The 17064-nt window shown below is 42.8% G+C and overlaps 1 pseudogene; it reads left to right on the top strand.

The window, feature by feature from the left end:
* LOC115119469 (DNA primase large subunit-like) overlaps nt 1-17064 on the top strand; it is a 206303-nt pseudogene that overhangs the window by 147740 nt on the left and 41499 nt on the right.

Here is a 17064-nt window from a genome sequence, read left to right as displayed (position 1 = left end):
AGTTATATTTTGGTTTCATCTGACCATATGACATTCTCCCAATCTTCTTCTGGATCATCCAAATGCTCTCTAGCAAACTTCAGACAGGCCCGGACATGTACTGGCTTAAGCAGGGGGACACGTCTGGCACTGCAGGATTTGAGTCCCTGGCGGCGTAGTGTGTTACTGATGGTAGGCTTTGTTACTTTGGTCCCAGCTCTCTGCAGGTCATTCACTAGGTCCCCCCCGTGTGGTTCTGGGATTTTTGCTCACCGTTCTTGTGATCATTTTGACCCCACGGGGTGAGATCTTGCGTGGAGCCCCAGATCGAGGGAGATTATCAGTGGTCTTGTATGTCTTCCATTTCCTAATAATTGCTCCCACAGTTTATTTCTTCAAACCAAGCTGCTTACCTATTGCAGATTCAGTCTTCCCAGCCTGGTGCAGGTCTACAATTTTGTTTCTGGTGTCCTTTGACAGCTCTTTGGTCTTGGCCATAGTGGAGTTTGGAGTGTGACTCTTTGAGGTTGTGGACAGGTGTCTTTTATACGGATAACAATTTCAAACAGGTGCCATTAATACAGGTAACGAGTGGAGGACAGAGGAGCCTCTTAAAGAAGAAGTTACAGGTCTGTGAGAGCCAGAAATCTTGCTTGTTTGTAGGTGACCAAATACTTATTTTCCACCATAATTGTTACAACTTCTAACAATGGTGAGTGGAGGAGTCAGGTGCAGAGAGCAGGTAATTCAGTTCGTGGATATTTTATTCCGTAGACTGTGGAGTCACGACATGTAAAACACCAGGGCGCATGAAACAACCCGTCCCAAAATACAACGGACTAAACTGTCCGGAAAAAATACTGATTACACTCATACACCAGATAACAGAAAACAAGCCCGCACAAATACCCAGCGGGCCTAGTGCCCTTAAATAGCCTACAAACAAACACTAACTCAAAACAGGTGTACCCAATTACCCAATAAACAGAAACAAACGGAAAGGGATGGCAGCTAATAGGCCGGCGACGACGTCCGCCGAGCGCCGCCCAAAACAGGAAGAGGCACCATCTTCGGCGAGATTCGTGACAATAATTTGCAAATAAATTCATTAAAAATCCTACAATGGGATTTTCTCTCATTTTGTCTGTCATAGTTGAAGTGTACCTATGATGAAAATTACAGGCCTCTCTCATATTTTTAAGTGGGAGAACTTGCACAATTGGTGGCTGACTAAATACTTTCTTCCCCCACTGTATACGTTCTGAATGATTTCTGTATCATATTTTATTAAATATACAGTATTATAATTCACTATAATTTTCCATGAAGTGACAAAGCTATATAGATATTGGCCTAAGTCAACATGATAAATCAATGAGATTAAATGTCCTCATCTAAGTAGTGGGGCAATATGATTTGGAAGCTTGTGTTTGAGAGGCAATGGCACTGAGCTTTTAGCCCTACTCAGCTTTGCACTGTTTTAGTGATGCTTAAATGACCTTGTTTAATCACACTTTATTTAACTAGGCAAGTCATTTAAGAACAAATTCTTATTTACAATGACGGCCTATACCGGCCAAACCAGGACGACGCTGGACCAATTGTGCGCCACCCTATGGGACTTCCAATGACAGCCAGTTGTGATACAGCCTGGATTCAAACCACTGAGATGTAATGCCTTAGACCGCTGTGCCACTTGGGAGCCACTATGACCCAATATATTTTGTAATTGTTGCCTCATGAGCAATTAGGTGGTCAAGGCCTCTAATCAAAGTCACACAGGCTATGGTTTTAGAAACCTGATTAGCCTGTAACCTGGCTGTTTTTGCTCCATTACTCCAATGGCCTTTCAAATGGCATTTAGTCTAAATGTCTGGGTCACCTGGATTACTTCAGTGCCATAAGGTAAGGGCTGTGTGATCAAAAGGTGAGAAAATGCACCTGACATGTATAAAGCTTTGGGAGGATAATTATGATGTTGACCTTTACCCATCAAACCAAGAGGCCCAAATTAGGCCATGAGACATTGCAGTAAAAGCATTTTGCAGCAATATTTTGTGCGTAAATTTGAATATCTTCCAGCAGTTTTTAGCCAGTTGGGTAACCCCATTTGTTTTGTTAACAGAGTCCGATTTGAGGTTGTATATTGTTAGGGGACTGTCGGAGCATCTTCATTGATCAGTTTATTCTTTGGCAAGGCACACTAACGTTGCACAAAGACAAGTCAGTTAATTTATGGAGGGCTCCTGCTCAAATGCTAGGCGCTGAGAAAATCGATCACACAGACATCGATCAGTGGGATTGATCTTGACCAATGGAACATTTTGCTGGGAGGGACAATAAAAATGGAAACAACTGGAAAACGTGCAGGATCAATGTTACATTTGATTTATTCCAGAAACCTGGTCACTGTTTTTTATTCAGTGGCACTTTAGCCACTTAAAACATATTAAAACATATTTGTCTTGCATGCACCAAATCTACTTCTCTATAGAATATGTGCAAAAAGCTGCCATTCAATGAATAGGTCAGACTGTATTTCTGTATAGTGCAACAATAGCTTTCTATGAGGCACAATTACCTTTCTGTATAGTACAATTACATGTTTTATACAAAGATTGTTGAGAGTAAGCTGTTATTATCATAGCCCCAGGTAATGGAGCCAGTGGACCCAAAGTCCTAAATGGACCCTGAGACCGAACCATGTCCTGCTGTAGCACTTTGTAGACTAATGATGACAATGTGTTCTTTCTCTGGAACTGTTGCGATAGACTGCTGTAATTTATTTTCTCTTTCTCTGCCTCTCTCTTGTTGGTCCATTGCTGTCCTTGTAGCCATGGCTACATGGAAACTGGACTACAGCATACAGAAGAGTATTGGGAACATGTCTTTGGAGCAGATCGATCCGGTGAGTATGCATTGAAACACAAAGGACACATTTATACTAGGGAGGACAAGGAAGATGTAGAGGACGCTGGTTATATCAGAACAGAAATGTACAGTCATTGCAGCAGTTTTCTGTCCACCTATCTCAGTATTGGTTCATACTGTATGTTTCCATCAGTGGTGAAGTGGTAAAGGTCTTCAGTGTTCACAAGAATTACTGCTTGAAACTTAACTTTTGAGGCAATAGTCCTCGCATTTCATGCCCAATGTCATGCCTAATGTCATGCCCAATGTCATGCCTAATGTCCTGCCCAATGTCATGCCTAATGTCATGCCCAATGTCATGCCTAATGTCATGCCCAATGTCATGCCTAATGTCATGCCCAATGTCATACCCAATGTCATGCCCAATGTCATGCCCAATGTCATGCCTAATGTCCTGCCCAATGTCATACCCAATGTCATGCCCAATGCGTTAGCGAGACAGAGTTCTCTACATTGACATTCAGAAGGGATTCCGAAGGGGTTTTAATGAACCATTGTGGTCTCTGTGAGGGGAATTAAACTGATCGAGGCCACAGCTCAGCTCAGACTCGCTGTGCATTCTTCACTTTCTCCATTTCAGAGACCACTGCTGTTCCAATTAAGTGGCCCGTCAGCAAATGCTAATTTCGTCCTTCAGATTTACCCACTCTCAAACAGAAGTCATGTATCCACTTGTAAATAGTAGCCCTTTTGAGGCAAGATCTGGCACATAAACAAGAACATTTCCGTTCAATCAAATGACTCTATCTCTAACCGGAAATGTCACCCACAATGCTTTAAATGTTCACTTTTAGTATTTAGTACTCAATTTCTCAATATCACACAGCATTCTTTCTAAGTGTGTTGACGCCATGTATGTGAACCAGAAATGGATACTATACCACAGCTAGGAGTCGATCAGGCAAGCAGCTTTGTCGTCTCTACTGGGGAGACATTCCTCTACTACTTGGTCATGGGAGAACGAATGAGACCGAGAGGGCTTTAATTTGAGCTGTTTGTGATGTGGTGCTCAACAGATGGAAAAGGCTGGCTGTGGGTCTAGTTTTTTCTCTCTCTCTATTCGGCACCTGTAGAGTTGGCTTTGGACTCCGAGTGGCTAAACCAGAACCTTGTGATCACCAGATCACAGGGCTAGACGATCACCGCCACTCTCCTGCAGCTCTACTAAATAAGCTTTCCTCTTATGAGCCATTTAATAATGAGGTGTGTGTTTGTGTGTGTGTGTGTGTGTGTGTGTGTGTGTGTGTGTGTGTGTGTGTGTGTGTGTGTGTGTGTGCTTTACATGATATTGAGCTGTATTAACAGTACCACCACAGTTTTAAGTGATAAGGATGCCTGGCCTAGTTAAAATCAGGAGGACATTTTAGCGTAGTCTGGATTGTGATATTGCGGGCCATGTAACAAACTGACTGCATATCGGTGCGTTCGGAGAGAAAATATGGAAATATGGAGTCATTGGTGGATGAAACGGATCATTCCATGCAGCTTTTTGATTGCATTGCTGCCATGGTAAAGTTAGGCAGTTGACTTTTGCCTGCATATCTAAATGTGTCCTCTCTTCCTTCAGCTATCGGTGAAGTCCTACCCCCTGTCCGTGAGGCAGCTCCACCGGTTGCTGAGGGAAAGCCACCACCTCCGCCACGGTGGGAGCATGCAGTACAAACTGTTCCTCAAGGGCATAGGCCTCACTCTGGACCAGGCCCTGCAGTTCTGGAGGTCTGAGTTCGTCAAGGGTATAGGCCTCACTCTGGACCAGGCCCTGCAGTTCTGGAGGTCCGAGTTCGTCAAGGGCATAGGCCTCACTCTGGACCAGGCCCTGCAGTTCTGGAGGTCCGAGTTCGTCAAGGGCATAGGCCTCACTCTGGACCAGGCCCTGCAGTTCTGGAGGTCCGAGTTCGTCAAGGGCATAGGCCTCACTCTGGACCAGGGCCTGCAGTTCTGGAGGTCCGAGTTCGTCAAGGGCAAAGTGGACGCAGACAAGGTAAACTTCTTGGACGTGAATAATTGAAAGACATATAAAGCAGCTCGAGGGAGAGACAACAGTATAGTACATACAAGGACATTATTGAGGTGGTCCTCTTGGCTGGGTAACAATATTGCTATTTCAATTTCTATACTAGCTATATTTTGAAGTAGGAAGGCAATGACACCTGACCTACATGACACAAGGTATTCATAAAGAAAGGCTCAGTTCCTCAGCGGTTGATTGTATGGCCTAGAGGTCTCCAGATATTTGTATTGATGGTGGAGTTGACCTTTCATTCCTCCAGGATCTTAATGATATAGTTGTGAGCGAATGCACCTCGGTTATGACTCCATCTTATTTTCATGTCTACGGTACGTTCAACAAGAAAATGACTGTCCTCAGCGGGACTAGTCTCTCCATGTCTCCACTTCTCATTCTGCATCTGAACGGTTGTTTCCAATTGATCCTCAATCACCAGAACCCTGATGAGGTTCCCATCTCTACCGGAGGGGAGGTGTCTGAAGCCTGAGACATTTGAATATAATCGCCTCTGTCAACAGATTCAAGTGCTCATTCACGCTGTTCAGTTGTAAATTCCTTTATCGTTCAAGTGGAATTTCACCTCGGTTAGGCTCAGCTGGAGAATGACACAACCCCCCTCCACTCTCGTCTTGGCCACTCACCCTGATAGTGTTTCCCTTTGCTAGGACAAGTGTAGTGGTTTCTATGTTCTAGTTGCATTATGGTCATAATGTTAGTGGCTATTTCAGGTAAGAACTTCAGTTTATGGGACTATGGTGAGCGTGTTGAGTGGCTGATTGTGCAAACCTGTTATGTCATCAGTTATGGTGGGTAAGAAGAAGAAAGTAAAAGCAGCAGTTTTTAAGAACTTTGGAATTGTAGAATGAAAAACGTAATTAGCATGTCTTTGAGAAAGTTTGCTCTGTCTCTTTAGACCCTCATTTTCAGGAAGATAGTGAATTCATACCATGGGTGAGGGGTAGATTTTCAAATCTGCATTAACAACATGCATATGAGGATTCTGCCAAGTGTTATTCCCGGGCTTTATGCATTGTCTTGAATGTATCAACAGCACAGGCGTTATGCTGCAAGAGAAGCATCATTAATTTACGGGGACCTTTTCTTCATTTTATATTTGTGCTTTAATATTCAGTAGAGCTTGAATATAGAAAATGAATAATTTCTGGTTTAAGAAAACATGATTTGGTGAATTGTCACAATGTAACACCTTTATTTCTAGGCCTCCGTTGTTCAATACATTCTCTGCAGTCAAAGCACTTTAAAAGCATAAATAATTCATTTTGTGGTATATTCTTCTCATTTGCAAGATAGCACAGGTCACGAAGAAACAAACAAATAGCCTTCCAGAGGTATGCTATTGGTGGGGGATGGATAAGGTGTGTCTATATGCACCTCGGATAATGTCAAATGAGGTAAAACACAATGCTTTTCTTTCTACAGATACGGCATTTTTGCTGATTATTTTTTAAATGGTGTGCATTTTTCCGTGACAACAGCGCAGAGAAAATAGGTGCCTGTGCCACTTTCAAGGAAATAATATGTCACTTTGTAAGGGCAATAAATTAAGATATAGCAGAATAGTTTTCAGACAATAATTGTTTTGAAACACCACCTGACAAAAATAAAATTGACCACTGATTTCAGTTTCACAATATAAACTGACAGGACCAACACGGGTAGCTAGAATCCAACAGGGTTTTAGAAACTGGAATTGTCATATAGGTTTTGATCAGAATAAGACTAGATACAAGTTAGACTAGATAATTATGGATATTAACATTAGTCTTCCATGTACATGGCTAGATTTACACTGTGGTCATTGTCCTTCTGGCTGGAGTCAAACCGCATGAACCAGTGACATAATTTGACTGGCACTTGCACACTGCAGTGTATGCTTACTGAGCTGCCCTTTTGATTTTCACATTTACACAAAGTTGGGAGGGAAAAGGCAGGTGAAATAAGTCAATACTGTATATTTTGTCAGAAAAATAGCAGCACTCGGCTTAAATCATCATTTCTGTGCACACTTCTCTGTGAACACTTCTCAACTTTCTTTGGAACTTATTTAGGCATCCAGTTGATTTAGGTACATTTTAAGAGCAGTTAAGATTGGCCTTTTCCACTGAGACTTCAGCAGTCCTCTTAAGAACCAAACCTTTGCCAAGCTGTACTGGCTTCTATGGAGACACGCCACAGTTCAAAGAGTTGCTGGCTTCTATGGAGACACGCCACAGTTCAAAGAGTTGCTGGCTTCTATGGAGACACGCCACAGTTCAAAGAGTTGCTTGTGCTTTGACTACTGCTAAGCCACTTTCACACACTCTCAAAAGCAATAAGAGGATGTATTTTTTCCTATTCCTCCAGCTTCACTTCTTCCTGCTCCACTAGTCTCCCGCCATTTATTGTGTAAGCGGCTTGTAGCCCGGTCAGGCGAACACATTCTCTGCCAGTCATGGAATGCCTCTCTTCAAAGTGCCCTATTTCCAGAGTGGCTTGGTCTCCTCGGTCTGCTCCCCTCAGGTGTAACCTGGACGGCCGCGCACATGAACTAATGTGTGTAAGTTCCATTATTGATTTAAGTTTAGCATGAAGCTGATCGGTGTAAATAAATCATGGCAAGAAGCCCCTTAGCCCTCTCAAAGCTCCTTCACAGCCCTCTCCATGCTCCTGCAACATGACTACATCCTCAGAGAACCCTCATCAATATTGCACTGTCTCACGCCTCTGCACTCTAACCGCATACGCTTCATATCAATAGCCTGGACCATGGTAATATTTTCTTCTTTGTGGTTGGAGGCCAGGGGCCGAATGGCCTGGGATCCTCTGACTGGCTCTCGTGGCCCTCAGGTCTCCACTGTTGCTAAGCGGACAGTGTTAACATTTATTCCGGAGCGTGGACAATGTGGGGTGCATCAGGGTGAAACTCATTAGACTGGCTCACTGGCGGACCAATCTGCAGAGGAGCTAATCCTCCTGACTGGCCAGGGAGGGACACTCCATGCCCAATCTACATGAGTGATTCCCATTTCATTTCCGAATTGTATTCCATCTAAAGATGAAAGCAGCAAGTCTGAACCAAAGTGCATTTTTATGTGCTGCCGTTCTCTTCTTTTTAGTTTTTTTTTACAGTCTAGCAGGTGTTAGTAGCTTATGTAGCAGCTGCATGTTGGAGCATCTTTTATAGCTCCAGCGGGTGGAATGAGCCTATAAAGCACAGGCATACGGACCTGTGTAGGTGTACTGTTGACCACAGGAAGCTGACATCAACACAGATATTATGTTTGATGTATATCCAGGTCTACCTAAAGGCAATAAAAAATGTCAACAGCTAGATATAGTCAGAGTAAAATTGTACATCATAAAACCATAGTTTCCTTATTTCCTGCTCACCTGAATTAGACTCAAGTTTACTTTGTTGTTGCCTCCCAAATCAAATATTATTTTGTTAGATTGGGAATTCTCTAGTTTGTTTGTTTCAAGGGATCATTCACTGGAAGTGTAATGAAATTGGTTTGAAATGAGATGAGCATAGATAATCAACTGGCATGCTAATGCCAAGCTAGACCCTAATGACTGTTTATTACTGTTTTGAAGCTCATCAATTAAGCAGAATAAAAGGCGCGTGCGTTGTCACAAGGCCTGGATAACAATTACTTAATCAGGTTTACAAATGTCAGTGCTTTAGCAATTTGACAGTAACACTAATTAGGAACTCCAACAACCAACATCGAAGCCAAACATAAAAAATAAAAAAATGAATGCAATTATTTTACGGAGGCCAAGAATATTCAAAACTAAGTCAGTTGAAAGGGGGGATCCAAAGACCTTTTTGCTTGTCACCTTACTTGGTTTAGAGGGAAAAACGGTGTTTCAAGATTATAAAGAGAGTCTCTTTGTTTCAGAGGCTCCTAATCCAGTCATTATTACTGCAGTCTTTATCATTTGTGCTCTGGCTCTGAGATAATGCCTGTGGAATGAATTAGCGGTGTGTTGTTTTAAGACAAGGTGAGACCTAGGGAGCACGCTGGCTAATTACATAGTTGGTCAACTTCTCTCCTAGTTTTATTAGCTCTGAGCTTCAGATAGCCTTGTTTTATTCGCTCGGAATAGAAATATTGACTTTTTAATGAATCCGTAAAACTGTTTCATTCTACACTTGTCTTTTCTTTGTATTTGTGTAGTGAATTTAGGGTCGAGTGTTTGCTCATGAACAGCTGTTTTGATAGGCAGACGACAGTGGATGGTTTCACAGGTGAGGTGTGGAAATTGCAGTTCTGCTGTCGTCACAAAGCTTTTCAACATTGCCAGTGTCTTTTCTACTCTAGCAATGTAACCTTCAAAAACAAATGCATCACTCGCAATAGGCTTTGTTCTGTGGGAGCTGTTGAAGGATGACCACTGAGACTCAGAGGGCTGAGGGAGGAGTAGCAGCTCCCTTAACAACCAGCCTAAGGAGTCCACCAGGAGAGGGGCATCAGGATTCTTAATGCTCTCTACTGGTGAGCGGCAACGGCCCAGCGTGGCCTGATTCTGCCTAGACTGCTGCTGCTTCCTATCCTGGGATGGTCTCCAGATTTCAGTCGAAGCCTGACAAGATGTTTGAGAGCTAGGCCACGTGTAGGAATTGCACTCCCAACAGTTTAGCTGAATTGATCAGCTCCCGCAGTGAAAGAAATACCCTTGCTAACTTTCTCTGCGAGTGTGTGTGTCTGGGGGGGGGGGTCAGACGAGTTAATGTTCAGACCGCATCTGTAATTGAGAAGCATATCAAATATTTAGACATCACTCTTGGTATGAGGATGATAATTCATGCCTATTGCAGCGTAAAATTGCATCAGCCCAATACTTGTAATGCAAATTCTAATATTTTGTTCATGTATGCATATGGCAGTATTTTAAATAAAGGTGTTTGTTCTGTGCCTATAGTGCCAAGATATTCTACAACTACTGTGCAGAATAGCTGTGCTTAGTAACAGGGCAGTCCTCTCAATCTTAACTTCTTTATTGCTCTACTGTCTACCAAAGTCTACTTTACTGAACAGTGTATCTTGATGTGTTATCTTCAGGCAGGAAGTGGTGCTTCATTTATGGTAAAAACACTGTCCCCTTTCCAATGTCAAAGGTAAGTGGTGTCCTGCAAGCACTGGATTGGTCCAGAGATAATGGACCCAGTTGGGTAGTATGGCATCCCCATTCCTTGACACACAAACGCACATACACACCACACACACACTTGGCAAAGCAGCTGCCTGTTTAATTAGTGAACTCTCCTCCTCCTGAGGCATCAGCCCACAGCACCAACGTGGCCTCGTCCATCAAGCAGCCCTAACTGCCTGGCCTAGATGCTGTTTACTCAGCAAAACCCACCTGAACGTCCATGACTTCCACCACTAATTGACATAGAGAGGAGACAATCAAGGGTGGTAGGGTGTGAAGTGGGTGGGATTCACCACTGCTATATCGGTGGACTTTTCAAGCAGGTTAGGACACTGACGAAATGTGCCCCTGACTGAAGTAAATGCCTTACTTGAGTTACTCCAGTGGAAACTTAATCATTTCATTCTAAGCCATTCTAAGTGATCCCTGGTCATGACCCCACTCTCCGAGGGTGTCTCTGGGGGTAGTGGGATATGCAAAAAACAAAAAATCCCTCCACACACTTTATGTGTGAAACAGGACAAATATACTCACCCCCCTAGTTGACCTTTTGAAGTCATTATGTGTCCAAAGCTTGGTTCAATCTATTTATGTAGCAAGATCAAGATAGTGGGATTGTTGAAGTTGGTTTATCTGATCAGAGTCATGTTATCGGATTATTTCACTGATAGCTGTCAAGGATGCATCTCAACTCTTGTGGCATCCTCTTGTCATTGTCTCCGTTCCTTAATCTCTCCACTAATCTGAAAACAGGCCCTGGATATGCTGCTTTCACCTATCAGGCATCATGGAAGCTACATCTGCAATGTGTTGTCCTCAAAACTTCTGAAAATGCCTGTTGGGTTCTAAAATCTTTCCAAAATTAAGACTTGGATTATTGACATTTTGTGCGTTGTTTTGCATGACTAATAACTTTGGGATCATTGGGTAACACATTGACAGTTCGTGCTCATTAAAGTTTGGGTTGAGAGTGAGAAATGAACACATGAAGCCAATTTGAACCACCAGGAAGGGTGTACTTGCGAGGAGTGTTGATGTTTCCGCCTGGATTAGCCTATAAAACGTACTAATTGGATATGTTAACAGTTTCAGATTATTTATTTTTCACCTACAAAATAGTTAATTCTGTATTTGTGTGATGAGCAGTAGAACCAACATAGTTTTGGGCTTTTGGTTTATTATGTCAGTGTGCTTGCTTATTTCAATGATGTAGTCTTTCTACTTTGTTTCAACATCATGTACCTATAAACCCATGCATGACAGAGGCGGAACAGTGTATTCTGTTCTCCAGTTCTTCAACTGGATACCTGTAGTGAATAAACGCCAGTGTTCGCTAAAATATAATTATGCTCAATGTTATGGTATTTATTATGTTGGTATTTGTTTATTCTCATTATATCCTACAGTGAGACTAAAGACCCTTTATAACAAAGCCCTGTTTGTTTCTCCCTGGACTCCTATTCATGACTCAGTCCTCCATAAATCCACTTTGTTTTCCAGTCATCTGATACTTTCTCATTCACTGCCCTTGATTGAAACCGGGTAATTAGGTAATTGACCCAGGAACCTTGAGTGTGTCTGGCGACGCCGTACGTGGCTGGCTGCTTGCAAAATCCTTCCGAACTTCAATTCCTCCTTGAAGGAGCTACAGGTTTTTATTATTCAAGTCACTCCCAGGATGTAATCTCTGTTTCCGTCTAGTTCTGTGCTTAATGTCTCTGCCGAGGCATTAGTCTTTGGAGCTCTCTTGCTTTTGCTGTCTGCTCTTGATACATTTCACACAGCCAGAGGAGAAAGGCAGGGGAGCTGTCTATTCTGTTCGCACCCTGGAAGCCTGAAAGAAAATACTTCCTGGATTGGAAAAACAAAGCTTCTGAACATAGGTGATGATTGCGAAGAGTCTGGTGCCTCAAAATAACCTACACTATAGGCTTGGATTCTCTGAAGGAACTTTTCCAAAGTTGGATTAAAACTGGATGGATTTGAAGAAGACGTTGAAGAAGTTACATATTAATATGGCCAATATCCTCTGTGCTTTTCACCTTAATCCACAGCCAGGTTATATCCTACAGTTCTCAAAATGTAAGCCCACATTTATTTATTATCCATAAAGGCATGAAGTGCCAAACAACTACACTGTGTCTACCAAACATTAGGAACACTTTCTAATATTGAGTTGCACCACCACAAAAGGTAGGGACCTTTTGCTCTCAGATTAGCCTCAATTTGTTGGGGCAAGGTGTCGAAAGCGTTCCTCAGGGATGCTGGCCCATGTTGACGCCAATGCTTCCCACAGTTGTCAAGTTGGCTGGATGTCCATTGGGTGGTGGACTATTCTTGATACACACGGAAACTGTTAAGCATGAAAACCTCAGCAGTTCTTGACACAAACTGGTGCTCCTAACATCTACTACCATGTCCTGTTCAAAGGCACTTAAATATTTTGTAATGCACATTCAACCTCTGAATTGCACACACACAATCCACATCTCAAATGTATCGAGGCTTAAAAATCCTTTAACTTGTCTCCTCCCCTTCATCTACACTAGGGTTGAATGGAGGGAACCCGGTTACCGAGATTTACCGCCCAAAACCACTCCGTTTTCCCGGGATAAATAACTGCCAGATATTGGTAAATTATAATAAATTATTTTTATGAACAGCATGGCGTGAAATGAAACTGCTAAATTATATGAGATGTCTCAATCTGCCTTCTCTATGGCCTCTGATGATGAATCATCCCTCAGGGTGGGGACAGACAGCCCATCTCAGTATGGAGCGCAGTTCACAATGCATGTAGACTTATCATCTCACCATGCTAACTTTTTCCCCCCTTCTGACAGGTACATTTGCTGCAGCATAGCCTATGATACAGTAATATATAGAATGAATGTGCATCTAATTTACCATCTCCATCTGGCTTTCGAGGGTCACCTTGTTTTTTCATTGCCAAGATGTATTTTTTAATTGCAGCTGCAGAGTTTTAAACCATCACTTGAATATCATTGCTTTAAATCAGTGCACGCGCGAACACTCTTGCACTCGCTCACAACCACAACCTACCTGCCAGTGATTGAGAGTATCTGCATAGAAGAATGGGAGAAACTCCCCAAATACAGGTATGCCAAGCTTGTAGCGTCATACCCAAGAAGACTCAAGACTGTATTCACTGCCAAAGGTGCTTCAACAAAGTACTGATTAAAGGGTCTGACAACATTTATAAATGTGATATTCAAGCTTTTAATTTTTTTAAATAAATTTGCTAAATTTCGAAAAACCTGATTTTGCTTTGTCATTACAGGGTATTGTGTGTAGATTGATGAGGAAACATATTCATTTAATATATTTTAGACTAAAGCTGTACCGTAACAAAATGTGGAGAAAGGGAAGGGGTCTGAATACTTTCCGAATGCAGCGTAGATGTCGGAGCCTACCTCTTTCAGGTAATAAATTCAGTGCAGTGTTAGCCTTATGCCTTAAATTTAGCTAATTAATGATGGGGTATGCATGATAAACATCTTATTTATACCCTTTGTCTCTTGCTCAATACACAAGGACCTGGTCTCCGCTGGCCTCTCCTTAAAAAACACTCCTTAGCTCTTGGAGTCCCAAGCAGGAAAAAGCTAGACTTGAATAACTTGCTGGACATTATTTATTTTAGCATTTCTTATACCAATAGACTATACGAAGAGGGATGCAATCTCTTTTTTGCTGAATGTTAAATTCAGCAGCCAATAGAACTCTCGGGTACTTTGAAAGAAGAGTGAATGCGCGATGGCGGTAGGCTATAGCAGTTATTCATTCAGAACCATAACCATTCAATCTTCTTGAAGAGACGTGAAAGCCTTCTGCATCTAATTCTAGTCCTATATTATTCAAGGACAATAGAATGATGACGATAAGGACAACAAAATGTATTTCATTTAGCTGTTGAAAGGATGGAAGGAATGATGTAATACTAGAGAAAGAGGAGTTAGGCTAATAACATTAGGGGAAATATTATGTATATATGAGTCAGCCTACTAATTTTACATAAAGGCCCTATTATATTTCAAAATCAAATTTGCGAGCCTACAGTGCTTTCGGTAAGTATTCAGACCCCTTGACCTTTGCCACATTTTGTAATGCTACAGCCTTATTCTAAAACGGATTTGGGGAGTTTCTTCCTTTCTTCTTTGCAGATCCTCTCAAGCTCTGTCAGGTTGGATGGGGAGCGGCGCTGCACAGCTATTTTCAGGTCTCTCCTGAGATGTTCGATCGGGTTCAAGTCTGGAATCTGGCTGGACCACTCAAGGACATTCAGAGATTTGTCCAGAGATTTGTCCCGAAGCCACTCCTGCATAGTCTTGGCTGTGTGCTTAGGGTCGTTGTCCTGTTGAAAGCTGAACCTTTGCCCCAGTCAGGTACTGAGCGCTCTGGAGCAGGTTTTCATCAACAATCTCTTTTGTACTTTGCTCATTTCATCTTTCCCTCGATCCTGACTAGTCTCCCAGTCCCTGCCACTGAAAAACATCCCCACAGAAGGATGCTGCCACCACCATGCTTCACCGTATGGATGGTGCCAGGTTTCCTCCAAATGCGATGCTTGGCATTCAGGCCAAATAGTTTAATATTGGTTTCATCAGACCAGAGAATCTTCTTTCTCATGGTTTGAGAGTCCTTTAGGTGCCTTTGGGCATACTCCAAGTGTGCTGTCATGTGCCTTTTACTGAGAAGTGGCTTCCGTCTGGCCAGTCTACCATAAAGGCCTGATTGGTGGAGTACTGAAGAGAAGGTTGTCCTTCTGGAAGGTTCTATCTCAACAGGGGACCTCTGGAGCTATGTCAGAGTAATCTTTGGGTTGTTGGAGCTCTACGGACAATTCCTTCGACCTGATGGCTTGATTTTTGCTCTGACATGCACCAATCAACTCTTGGACCTTATATAGACAGGTGTGTGCCTTTCCAAATCATGTCCAATCAATTGAATTAACCATAGGTGAACTACAAGTTGTAGAAACATCTCAGGGATGATCATGTCACCTCCTGATCTGTTTCACCTGTTCCTGTTATTGTCTCCACCCCCTCCAGGTGTCGCTTATTTTCCCTGGTGTATTTATACCTGTGTTTCTTGTCTCTCTGTGCCAGTTCGTCGTATATGTTAGTCAAGTCAACCAGTGTGTTTTTTCCATACTCCTTTTGATATTCTCTTTTTGATAGTCCTTCATGGTTCTGACCCCTGCCAGACTCTGGACTACTTTCCCGCCTGCCTGATCATCCTGCCTGCCCTGACCTTGATTCTGCCTGCCCTTCGGTACCTTTTGAAGTCTGAACTGGTTTTGACCCTTTTTCCTGTCCACAACCATCCTATTGGATTAATAAATATTGTAAGACTCCAACCATCTGCCTCCTGTGTCTGCATCTGGGTCTCGCCTTGTCATGATAGATCAATGGAAAATGGATGCACCTGAGCTCATTTTCGAAATTCTCATAATAAAGTGTTCAAATACTTATTTAAATAAGGTTTTTCTCTTTATTTTTTTAAACATTTGCAAAAATATAAAAACCTGTTTTCGCTTTGTCATTATGGGGTGTTGAGTGTAGGTTCCTGAGGATGTTTTTGATTTAATCCATTTGAATCCATTTCCCAAAAAATCAAGGGGTCTGAATACTTCCCAAAGGCACTGTATATGTACTTAATGTTTTGTATAGTCAGTGTATGTAGCTTGTATCGTCAAGCTTTTTACCCAACCCACTAATATAGAGCAAAAAGCTGCACTTTTACTAACTTGAAAATCAGACAAATTGATGTGCATTTTGGGAAGAGCCATGATGTATTGTGGAGTCCCTCACCTTCAATGTTGTACTGTTTATTTTACAAGGTGTTCGTTGTTATGAGGCTTGTAGCAGTGATTACAATGAAACATGTTTTAATGGCATTACACAAGATGGATTAGGGCTAGTTACACATCCGTCACAATGGACTGTCTCTGAGGAGCCACGGCAAGTCTTACACACACACTTCTAATTCCTTCTATTTCAGGTTTCTCAGTCGCCGTTGCCAAAGAGTGTTGGACTGGAGATGTTAACAGCCTGTACAGTAAGCCCCCAGGGTAGACACTGCATTAACTAACAGGCTGTACAGTAAGCTCCCAGTGTAGACACTGCATTAACTAACAGGCTGTACAGTAAGCCCCCAGGGTAGACACTGCATTAACTAACAGGCTGTACAGTAAGCCCCCAGGGCAGTCGATGCATTAACTAACAGGCTGTACAGTAAGCCCCCAGGGTAGACACTGCCTTAACTAACAGGCTGTACAGTAAGCCCCCAGGGTAGAAAATGCATTAACTAACAGGCTATACAGTAAGCCCCCAGGGTAGACAATGCATTAACTAACAGGCTGTACAGTAAGCCCCCAGGGTAGACGATGCATTAACTAACAGGCTGTACAGTAAGCCCCCAGGGCAGACACTGCCTTAACTAACAGGCTATACAGTAAGCCCCCAGGGTAGACGATGCATTAACTAACAGGCTGTACAGTAGGCCCCAGGGCAGCATTAACTAACAGGCTGTACAGTAAGCCCCCAGGGTAGACACTGCATTAACTAACAGGCTATACAGTAAGCCCCCAGGGCAGACAATGCATTAACTAACAGGCTATACAGTAAGCCCCCAGGGTAGACGATGCATTAACTAACAGGCTGTACAGTAAGCCCCCAGGGTAGACGATGCATTAACTAACAGGCTATACAGTAAGCCCCCAGGGTAGACGATGCATTAACTAACAGGCTGTACAGTAAGCCCCCAGGGCAGACACTGCCTTAACTAACAGGCTGTACAGTAAGCCCCCAGGGTAGACGATGCATTAACGAACAGGCAGTACAGTAAGCCCCCAGGGCAGACAATGCATTAACTAACAGGCTATACAGTAAGCCCACAGGGTAGACGATGCATTAACTAACAGGCTGTACAGTAAGCCCCCAGGGTAGACGATGCATTAACTAACAGGC

Source organism: Oncorhynchus nerka, linkage group LG16 (genome assembly GCF_034236695.1).
Source record: "Oncorhynchus nerka isolate Pitt River linkage group LG16, Oner_Uvic_2.0, whole genome shotgun sequence".
Lineage (NCBI taxonomy): Eukaryota > Metazoa > Chordata > Actinopteri > Salmoniformes > Salmonidae > Oncorhynchus > Oncorhynchus nerka.
Note: the sequence above shows the minus strand (reverse complement) of the source record. Positions and strands in the feature narration are given on the sequence as shown.